This window comes from Nuphar pumila, chromosome 16 (genome assembly GCF_984573655.1).
Source record: "Nuphar pumila chromosome 16, dmNupPumi1.hap1.1, whole genome shotgun sequence".
Lineage (NCBI taxonomy): Eukaryota > Viridiplantae > Streptophyta > Magnoliopsida > Nymphaeales > Nymphaeaceae > Nuphar > Nuphar pumila.
The window spans coordinates 13,327,212-13,339,162 of record NC_143264.1 but is presented as its reverse complement, the minus strand read 5'-3'; the positions used below and the strand labels follow the sequence as shown (position 1 = coordinate 13,339,162).

The 11,951-nt window shown below is 37.1% G+C and overlaps 1 pseudogene; it reads left to right on the top strand.

Annotated features, from left to right (window-relative positions):
- The first annotated feature begins 916 nt into the window (after window positions 1–916).
- Window positions 917–2,926, top strand: LOC149812956 (L-type lectin-domain containing receptor kinase SIT2 pseudogene; annotated as a pseudogene).
- The last annotated feature ends 9,025 nt before the right edge of the window (window positions 2,927–11,951 follow it).

The window sequence follows — 11,951 nt, the reverse complement described above, 5'->3', positions numbered from 1 at the left end:
TTATAGAGTACCCAATTTTTAGAAAGTGGTTCACATTCGTGATCTTTTATCCCTAAATCAAAGAGAACTTTGTATTTTATTTATACTGCACTCTCTAATGAGAATGCCCAAAGAGTTTTCTTCTCTTAGATTTGGTTGTTTGCTTCATAAATTATGACGTGTAAACAAGACTTGTTGTATATTCGATAAAATGGTCATATAAATAGTATAACCTCATCCTCGTGAGATGTATAATTATCTCAAATGCTGATATGGTAACCCAGATTAGCTACCACATTAGATAGAAAATTAGTTAGGATTGTATCTTTATTGGATTGTATCCATTTTAAAAGGTATGTGTTTCCAACGTGAATGAATCATTTTTATCTTCAAAATTGTTTTTTATGCTTTGGACTACCATTCTGGTTTAACATACGTGAACTCGGCAACTGTGCCCATCCTGCCAATAATCCCACAGCATGCAAATCCAAAAGAAGTCCTGATATACTTGCTTAAGAGGGCAATCTAGGATCCATGAATTCCTCCAAAAATTTGTGCATCTTCCATTCCCCACTTCGACCTTCAAACTTTGTAAGAAAGTTTCGAACACCTGCACGATGACATTCCTCGTCATTTCTCCATTGAAGTGTTTGTACATATTTCCTGGTAGTAAGCCTACTTTCCTACATGAGCTAGCCGGTCCACTTGCTTTGTGAAGTCTGGTCATATGTGACTACTCAAGAAAGGGACACCTCCGTGTGCACAACGAAATTATGAGTCAAGGAAGCTACAATCTACATGGACCTTGATTTTATTGCATTTGATTGACAATGGCCTCAACTCTGGTTATAACAAGTGCCTACATCCTATTGAAGAAACCAGATGAGCTGAAACTGCATTTCTTTTGAGTCAAGCTTCCTTGTGGAGTTCCTCTCTCATGGCATACTCAGGCAAAAGTCCTCACATACCAGACACCATTTTCCTCGTTCTTCAAGTTCTTCTTCTTCTTCACCTCTCCAGGCCTGCAGTTTCAATCACAAACTCCTTCATCTTCAATGGCTTTGGTCAATCCAACCTGAGCTTAACTGAATCTTCGGTGATCGTGCGCCGAGCTATGCGTTTAACCAACAATTCAAACATCCTGAGTAGTGGTTACAATGGCCATGCTTTCTACCCTGATCCTCTGCAATTCAAAGATCCATCTTCTGTTGGCAGAACTTTTTCCTTTAGCACTCGCTTCGTCTTCACCATTGTTTCCCAAAGCATGGATTCTGGTTGTTGTGGCTTTGCCTTCACAATTGCACCGACTTCCAGACTACCGACTGCTGCCAGTGGCAACTTCTTAGGCCTCTTCAACAGGTCCAGCAACGGCAACACCTCCAATCATATCTTTGCAGTCGAATTCGACATTGGTCAGGGAATATCGGCAAAAGATATTGATGACAACCATGTTGGTGTCGATATCAACAGCATAATTTCCAGCACCTCTAAACCAGCAGCTTACTACATAGATGAAACAAGGAACGAAACAATTGATTTGCAGAGTGGTGACCCTATCCAGGCATGGATAGACTATTCAGCCCACAAAGAGTTGCTCAACATCACCATAGCTCCCTTAACACAACCTTTCAAGCCTAACCGCCCCCTAATATCCTACACTACCAACCTATCCTCTGTTCTTAAAGAATTCATGTACGTTGGATTTTCTGCTAGCACCAAGTTGCTTTGGAGTGAGCACTATATCTTATCATGGAGCTTTGCGACCAATGGAGAAGCTCCAACTCTGGACCTCTCACAACTTCCCTCAATTCCAAAGAACAGACGAAGTTGGAAGGCATCTAGTCTCTTGCCATACTCTTCAACCTTAGCATTCTTTCTTCTCACTGCCATAATCATCAGTTCATATATACGGTATAGGAAGTGGAAGCGTTCTGCAGAGACAGTAGAAGAATGGGAGTTGGAGTACCCTCATAGGTTTCCTTATAAGGAACTCTACAAAGCAACACAAGGTTTCAAGGAGAAGGGGCTGCTAGGTAGGGGAGGCTTTGGTAGTGTTTACAAAGGAGAGCTGACCAGCAATGGCTTGGAGGTTGCAGTCAAGAGAGTGTCACATGGTGCAAACCAGGGGATGAGGGCGTTTGTAGCAGAGGTATCAAGCTTGGGGAGGTTGAGGCATAGGAACCTTGTTCAATTGCAAGGGTGGTGTAGACGCGGAGAAGACCTACTTCTGGTGTACGATTTCATGGTAAATGGAAGCCTAGATAGCTTCCTTTTCAATGAGAAGAAGCGAGTCCTTGGTTGGGAAGAAAGGTTCAAGATTCTGAAGGGAATTGCTTCTGGTCTACTCTATTTACATGAAGGATGGGAAAAGGTTGTTGTGCACAGAGACATAAAAGCAAGCAATGTCTTGCTGGATGCTGAAATGAATGGCAAGCTCAGTGATTTTGGGCTTGCAAAGCTCTATGAGCATGGGACCAACCCTCAGACAACTCGTGTTGTAGGCACACTGGGTTACATGGCGCCTGAGCTCTGGCGTACTGGCAAGGCCGCCCCAAGTTCCGACGTCTTCTCCTATGGTGCGTTGCTTCTTGAAGTGGCATGTGGTAGGAGACCTATGGGTTCGAATGGATCAGATGTAGATGTTGTGCTAGCGGAGTTGGTGCTTACATGCTGGAAGAGTGGAAGGATACTGCTGGCAATGGATCAGAGGCTTGGTGTGAGCTATGTGAAGGAAGAGGCAGAGTTGGTTCTCCAGCTTGGTGTCCTCTGCTCCCAGATAGCACCTGAGGCTAGGCCAAGCATGAGGCAGCTGGTTCAGCTTCTGGATAGAGATGCATCAATAGAGGAGTTTTCTGTGGAGAATCTGGTCATTGAGGATGATGTGGGCTTCGATCAGCTAGTCTTGGCATACACTTCTTCTAATAGCATGTCGCCGAGCTCAACATGAATGAAGTGGCACCAGTTCCTAGCCTTAGATATGAGCTAACATGCTGTAACTTGAGTGCTGTCTGTTCTTTGTTGTAGTACAGTGTGTCTTCCGCTGATTAAGAGTGCTAATTTGCGTGTAAATTAGTCACATCCGCACGAAAATAAGTATGTGAACATTGTTCACCTCATAGACAACAAAGATATATATATATATATATATATATATATATATATATATATATATATATATATATATATATATATATATATATATATATATATGCCTTAAGAGCTGGATTTGTTGTAGATGTTCTAAAATAATTTAAATTTGATAATGGTTTTACTTGGCTTTTCGAAGGTTGTTAGATTGTGATCATGTGCATGCTCAATTTAGTGTAGTTTAAAACTTGACTTGGTAAGGCCATAGTTACTGGAGTAAGAATCGTGTGCGAGAAGTAATGAGTGACGGTGAACCAGGAGTGAGTGTTTAAGAAACAGCTTTGTGCACGAAGGATGGGAGCAGTCTAGTAAGAAGCAACAAGAGTGCAAATAGCAAGTGACATAACTAAGTAGTTAAAACCAGTGCTTTTAAGTGATTAGTTTATCCTAAAAACACATGGCAATAGTATTTCTCAATGTCAGAGATAACGTAAGCCAAGGATAAACCATTATATAGAGCTGATTACATGCAGGTAATTAACTTATTTTCTTTCTTAGAGGGATCTCAATAACATGCCTTATCGGTATCAACGAAGAGTTGTTTCTCATGAAGAAACTTTTCTTTTACAGAGGATTCTTTTTATTTTCATTGTTAGAGTCACGATCAAACTTTATTTCTTTGGACGTTGAGTCCTTCAGAGAATTAAGGATTGCAGGTCTTGTCAAAAAGTACCCATTTTTCATCTAGTTTTTTTAACAAATATAATTGTTAAAAGAAAAGGTATTTTTTTTTAACATGAAAACTGCTTTTCCAACATCAAAGAAGTTCAATTTTATATTAGAAAACTAAGCTTTATATTCTTTTGAAGCGAGATTCTCTTATAGTTTCGAGAGCATGAATGCTGTAAGCAGGTTCACATTTTCAAATTATGCGTCTTGAGAGGCAGAGCTCCTAGTCTTTTTGAAGCTTCCTGCAAACATGGGTAAGAACCTTAAGGAAAGCCCCTTTCAACTAGGGGGTATCAATGGGTAGGACCTCCTCTAAAATGGGTGAGCCCAAACCCAAATCCGACTAAGTGATACTGGTGTCGGATCTACCCGGATCCGATAAAAACTACATAAACCAGACCCAGTAAAATAATATTAGTTTAAATTTTTTACATTGAAAAATTATGGATCTTAATCGGAACACGGGTCAGACTTGGTTTTGGTACCATACCCAACCCATTTAAGAATCGAACCATATGGGTCTAACCTGGATAGTTAATCGAACACTGAGCCTATAGGATCCGGTATGGGTCAGATTTGGGTCATACCCGATCCATTGACACCCCTACTTTCAACTATAAAGGCCAGGGTTTAACCTAATTTAGCCATTTAGCCATATATATATATATATATATGTTAAGGTTCCCCAAGAAAAAGTGAACTTTCTAGAGTGCCACGTTGACTATTGGCGTGTAAGAACAGATTTTTTTTTGTATATATATATATATATATATATATATATATATATATATATATATATATATATATATATATGTTAAGGTTCCCCAAGAAAAAGTGAACTTTCTAGAGTGCCACGTTGACTATTGGCGTGTAAGAACATATTTTTTTTTGTTTCTTAAATAGGAAGAAACCAGCTGCTATGATTTGGACGTCACACATTACTGACAGAGTGCCATGGCTGACTATGTCTAGCCCTGTTTTAGTGTGGCAATGTAAAACTCGGAGTACTCCCCTCTTGGATGCCCACTAAATAGTTTCCCGTTATCTTCTATCTTGCTACAAGGGATGTACATCTCGGGTATTGAACTCTCGACTACCTTCAACTTGAACACCTCCCATCTAACCAGGTGTACAGAGCCCTTGTGGGTGCTTGAAGGAATAGCGATGAGATTTGAATTTAAGAACTTGACATCTGAGAAGGTTAACAACCTTTGAATTGTATCATTTAGTACTAACCATCCATCCCAAATGAGAGAATAAACTTGTGGATTACTATCATGGAAACTAGAGATAGAAAATGTGGATCATTTCCATAAGGGGCTGTTTGTTTCATTCCCACCGATAAGAAAATACTCCATGGGAAAGGCATTTCATGGTGGGAAGGCCATCCCATGTGTCAAAAAATGCATATGTAAATCCATTCAGAGGAGGGGTGGTGTGTATGGATTTACATGGTAAATGCATGAGCCACACAGGAAAATGAAGTTGGCATGTTTGTTATTTAAACCCTCGTTTTCATATGTAAATTGGGTGAAACAAACGACCCCTAAATGAGTCAGCATAACGGGAATAGATTAAACTTATGCTATGGTTGTAGGACATCCCCAAAAAGAGGCTACGCATGCAAATTTAAAACAATTTAAACTGCATTCCAGCATTATATATAGATAGTGCACCATGTTCTTTGTAAAGCCTTTTTATCCTACTCATAGTCACAAGTCTCGTTCTTTGGAAAATATTGGTGGGAAACAAATCTAGTGATATTTTGAAAATTCTAGTCTTGTTTAGGAAAACATTCAGAAAATATCAATATAGAGAAAACTATAAAATATATGTGAATAATATCAAAAAACTCTAGAAAAGGTACTTTATCATGTTAATATGATGAAAATATGATACTTTCAAAATACATGATTTTTTAAATTACCAAATTTTTTGTATAATATTAGTCTCAAAATATCAGACATATTTGTGAATTATGATAGGATTGTCATCGAGCGTAAATTAAGGGAAAAAGGATGCTAAAAAGGATCCTATCCTATGACATATTGTCCGTAGGGTCCTACGTCGATCACCTGATCGTAGCTTATGTGCCACACATTTTCTGGTGGACACCTGCAGCAAGCTATTGTCTTTACCCCAACAACCAAAATCAATGTTATTATAAAGTAGTTTGGAAAACAACACAACTGCAATTGACCATGTCAACGATGGGAAGTAGGACTTAGTTTCTCTGGCGGGCCACTCACCATTAATTCCAAAGACAAGCAAGACAAGAGTGGGACCTGTCTAGGAGATAAAGAGTCCGTATTTTAGATGCTGTTCACTGCATGAATGAATGGTATATGATGACCTCTAATGGATATCTCTGATCTGATATCATCTGATGCATAGCAGTGATCTGATGATATGTACTTTTAGTTCTTTCTTTCTTTTGTTGGAAGGAAGCTCTCCATGATTACTTAATGTGAACACAATCATATGCATGGCCCTGCATGGTGCAGCTACCTGCTTAACAGCCACCCATCTGGGCATTTCTGAGGATGGGTGTGGTGTCCATTTAGAGAAATGTTGAGATGAATGGTCGTGAAGAAGGAGCTGCATGCTAAGCATACACCCCTGCTGCATAAAAAATGACCTCTTCACCCTAACCAGTTCGCTGGTCTTACAAGATCAAAAGTCAGCCAAGTTGATAAAGCTTGATTGAGGGAGAAGGAATCATTGGGACATAGATTGAACGGTTTGGGCAGGTTGAATGAGTGGTTGTAAAGCATGCTCACAAGGAGGTCAATTCCCTGTGAGGGTCAAGTCAGGGGCGCATTTGGATTCGATAGAATTTGAGGCTAAATATAATTCGAATTACCAATCCCCACGTTGGATTCACTTGTTTGGATCCACTTTCTGGTTTGGTAATTTTAATTTTAAGTCCCTAAAATTCTCTGTTTAGAGTTCCCACCTCCTTAGGTGGGAGCTTGCAACGTCCCAACACAAGGTGATGTGCACTAACAGCTCCTGCAAAACAATCAGAGCCCCTGTTGGTCACAAACTTTCCTAAAGAAAAAGACACCCCCAAACTCACTTTTAAATGCATGAATATTATACAAAAAAGGCCATATTTAAGATGTTTTGTAATAAGTTTCATTATGTATTAACATAGTTCAAGGATTTTCCAGAATAGCCCATCTCTCTCTCTCTCTGCTTTTTCATAGCATTTTCTCATGTTTTGCATATTTTCATTGATAATTTGAAGCCTGGCTTGACTTGTCAAGTGCGGATTTGAAGATTTGGGCTCACCTCGACATGGTACCCTCAATCTTATCATATATATGTGTTGAACAAGTGCATTCAGTCTAGAAACACAGTTTTCATTGTGTTGTTTGGCTCATTATGAATCGTTGATTTTTTCAAGCTCTATAAAACCAAGTTATACATCAGAAATATACAATCAAAGACACATTTTTTACTAAATTAATTATAGAAATGTAATGCACTGGACTCCTAAAATGCTAGACAGTACGGTCCTATCCACATGTATGTATCTTCCTGTAAGAGAGCATATCAGGTCAGAACTACCTTCAGAGGTCTGTTCATCCATGCAATGAACCACATCCCAGACACTATCTTGAACTCTATGTTTTCAGCCGTTCATCTTGCAAACTCTAGATGCCGTTTGTTTAAGATATCAACGGCTCTGAATTACACGTGGGACTCGTTCAAGAGACGTGGAGCCCAGCCATGGTGTTTTGGATGCCGTTCATCGCATGGATGAACGAACGTCTTTGACAGATTACCGTCAGAGGTAGCTTTGATCTGATACGGAATCTTGGTATAATAGTCCGACATTACAAAACATGATCAAGACGTGGAGGGTCCGATTATATTTCTGGTAATCTTCGTTCAAGGATGAAGACAATAATCTTAACATCAATTGGCCACCGTGATCCCAGCTCAAGTCCACCCGCTTGTGTCCCTCGGTTGACAGGCTCTATCCGGTACTGAGACCACGTGTCAATGGGTCTCCTTGACCTTGACTAAACCCTATTGGGTCCGGGTATGGTGATAAATAAGAAGACTCGATTAAAACCTGGGTTCAGGCCCAAAGGTCCTATTAATACATGGATCCAGGTATAATTTGTGAAATTTTATACCAGATCCTGGTTCAATCTGAGTTCCGATTAAGACCCACAAATTTTCAATGTAAAAATAATAAAAAATATTATTTTACTGGGTCTGGTTATGTAGTTCTTATAGGGGGTTCGGGTATAATTTCTTTTATAATAGACCTGGGTCAGGACCCGATACCATACCCAAAAATCAGCTTTAAGTCTGGTTTTACTAAAGTCCGAACCAAAACCGACCCATTGACACCCTGGGACCAAGCACCAACAAGAAGTAAGAAGAAGCCTTCGGGGGGTTTCCAACCCACTCTTTTATTATTTATTTCAATCAATGTTATCGGGCTGTATCAGCCTATATAGGGAGGGTGTTGCGTGTTTTCCCACGAAGACACACTGTTTGCTACCATGCATGTTCGGGGTCCGAATGAGCACCACATATATATGAACATGGGGCTCGTATCCCTGTGTGTGTCAGCATCACTTAGCATCAGAGTTTGGTGTAGTTGCAAAGACTTAAGTACCCTTTTCCGCCATTCTTGCCATGAAACAATGGTTCAGAAAAAGGACAAAAATGGCCTCCATCCAAAAAGCAGAAATGATGGTTCGAGAAAAGGACAAAAATGCCCTCCATGCAAAAAGTTGAGGATGATGTTAACTCTTCAAAGTCCAAACGTTTCATTTTTTCCCTAAGCAGTAAAATTTTGCACCATCTGCTGTAACAAGAGCTCCCTTTGACGCTGCACCATTTACCGTCATCTGCTGCCGCTGGAGCAACCTTTGCCATCATCTCGAGTCCAGGTTCCCGCCTTAGCTTTTAGCTTGTGTTACAACACATTGTTGCCTTCTTGTTCCTGCCTGTGTTACAAAACATTTTTGGGTTCGTTCCTACCTCGTGGAGATAACTATAAATCGATCGACTGGTTCGATCATTGGTGGGCGTCATAGGGGCATTTGTCGGCCATCTCTTTTTACAGTCTTCTCTTTTTTTTTTGTTTTCGTTAGACAGTATGAAAAAAAACAATGATACACAAACATTTCAATAAGTGTCATTAAGGAATCATGACTACCTTTTTATGTCATCATGTTATTATTGAAGAACGTATGTCATCGTGAGTGCCATTAAGGCATTATTTTGTTATTGTAGGTGGATCTTGTCTTTTCGACGGTTTAAAAATTAAAGATATTTGTAAGACGCTGGGACCTGTTGATAAGAATACTTATGTACAGATGCGAGAAAGGGCCTCTACACCATCTGGTATCATCCATTCACTTAGTATATGCAATGTATCGCAAATCATGATTGTAGTAACATACTACCGATTTGTGAGATATTATTTTGTTTGTTAATATCGATTTATAAGCTATTATGCTGAATCTCCGTAACGATTTGTAATATATTTTACGATATGTATATCGATTTATAAGATATTATGTGTTTTATAGTATCAATTTGTGAGCTATTATGCTAAATTGTCGTATCGATTTATAATATATTATGCGATATGTATATCGATTTGTAAGATATTATGTGTTTTTTAGTATCGATTTATAAGATATTTGTAAAAATAATTTTAAAACTTGTGCATACAGAAATACATTGTTGCATGCTTGCAGTGACAATTTTTGTATTCAAATTGCTGCTCATTTAGCGATTTCTATTGAAATCGCTTCACATCATCGTAGATATAATTAAATTGCTATCACGTGAATTGCTATCGTCAATACATATGTATGACAAATCATTTCTTTTATTGGCATGGTAAATAACAACTCGATGCATAGTATAAGCAAATAACAAATCGTTGTTGCTTTTATACTGTGATTCATTCAATCGTTTCTTTGACTTGCTTAACCTTATCGGTATCCGTGGTTATATGCATCTTGAATAAATCATAGTAAACGTATGCACTGGCTAACACAAATTGATATCTTGCTTATGACAATTGTGAGCTTATCATCCTATGCATAAAACAAACATTTCATAATATCTTAAAAATACATATCTTCAAGATATATGAGTTTTTATGTTAACATGCATATTAAGGATTGAAACTTCTTCACATACACTATGGATTTTTCATGACATCATGAGATTCGTTTTGCTAGCATTTTATCATCATAATCTAAGTCATGTATATCTCACATAGATATATGAAATTTTCAATTATCCTTTTATCATAACCTTTAGTACAAGTAATACATCAAACTTATGTATTAAAAAATCTTAGTAAAGCAAACAAGCATATACTTTTATCTAGAGTATCACCATGGTGAATTATCAGCATGCTTTTGCTCATACAATACATATCTACAATGTTGTCTTACCTCATATAATAAAATCTTCATGAGCTCATATAACTTGGTCAATTGAGTTCTCTTATGACTTTCATGACCTCAAGACATCCTTTGCCAATATTGCACAGTCTATACAAAGTCAGTATAAAATATCCTGACTTACAGATAGCAGCTACATGCATATTAGTAGAAAATATTCATCTCTTGCATGAATCCATGATAAATACCCTTACCATTTTACTGGTAAACCAAACTCACAGTATCTATGTGCATCATTGAAAAACAACAAAGAAAATCAACATTGTATGCATTCACCATATAAAAATATGTTCTTATCATGCCATATCACTTCCCGATCATTTTGGATCGATATATATCAAGATCCAAATCATTATCAATTTTATCCAATTCATATTGCACACAATGCATTAGCCCTATGATATTCAACTAACTTTCCATAATCCATTTAAGGCGCTTAATCCATGATGATTATTTATTATCATTATTCACATGAAAAAGCAAAACTTAATTGTGCTTCTACTTTTTCATGCATATCACTTTATCAAAGCAAAACATCAGATGTCAAACACATATTATTTCTTAAGATAAAACATAAGTCCTTTAATCAATTTGCTATGAATTATATTCAAACCCAATGAGAAATTCCTTTTCTATCCTATCACAATGATTATGTCAAAAGCTATAAACTCATTTTTAACACTCTTGACATATCAGTTGAACAAATGAACCTTTAGATCCATATATAGATCTTAGAGCAAATTCATTGGATTCAATTCATATCCAAATCCGACTTGAGATATTCTCATAAAGCCAAATAAGATAGAAATCAAGTTTATTTTAAAATACAATCATGTATTATATAGAATTGACCATTGTCTAAATTCATATAATTACCATCTAAGTGAAATGGATATATTATCATATCCAGACATAAAATATATCCACTTGATTATGCATTTGATTATGGATCATGCAGGCTTTGACTATGGTCCAAATCCATGTTATTAGCATACACATTCCAATAGATTTACTTGGGTCATGAAATTCACATGAAATGTTATCATCAAGTTAAAATTTGAACTTTATGCAAGGCTAGAAAGCTCAAGCAAAACTATGGATTATATAGAATTTGACTATAGTTCAAATCCATTATATTCATGGATCTAAAAATATCTAACACCCAACTATTCAAATCCATTACATGATTTTTGTAACAAATCATGGATTATTCATAAAGCATAACCCTCAAAATATTTTTGAATCTTATTATGCTATTATGATTTTTTCATATTCACATCAACTTAAAATATCATCATCAAGATTGTTAAAATAAGCTTGATACAAGCTTGATACAAGCATAGAGTTAAGAGACTCTATATGAATTCAAACAAATTATATGTCAAGTTCATTTATATGCTTAAACATGAGTTACTATGATTCGACTGTAGTTCAAAACATAATAAATATGCTCAAAACAAAATATGGATTACCAATACCCTGTCCAACAAAACATGCAATGTCATAAAGCAATCCTGAATCTCCTATTGTTAATATGGATCCTTATTCAATATGATATTCCTTTGATCCAATATAAAATTTGGACCAAAGCTATCCAAAGTACATATAAAATTAAAACATTCTATAATTTTATTATGCTTATCTGAATTCATCTCCAACATGGATCCTTAAAAATATATTGCATGAGTTTGCATCAAATATTCA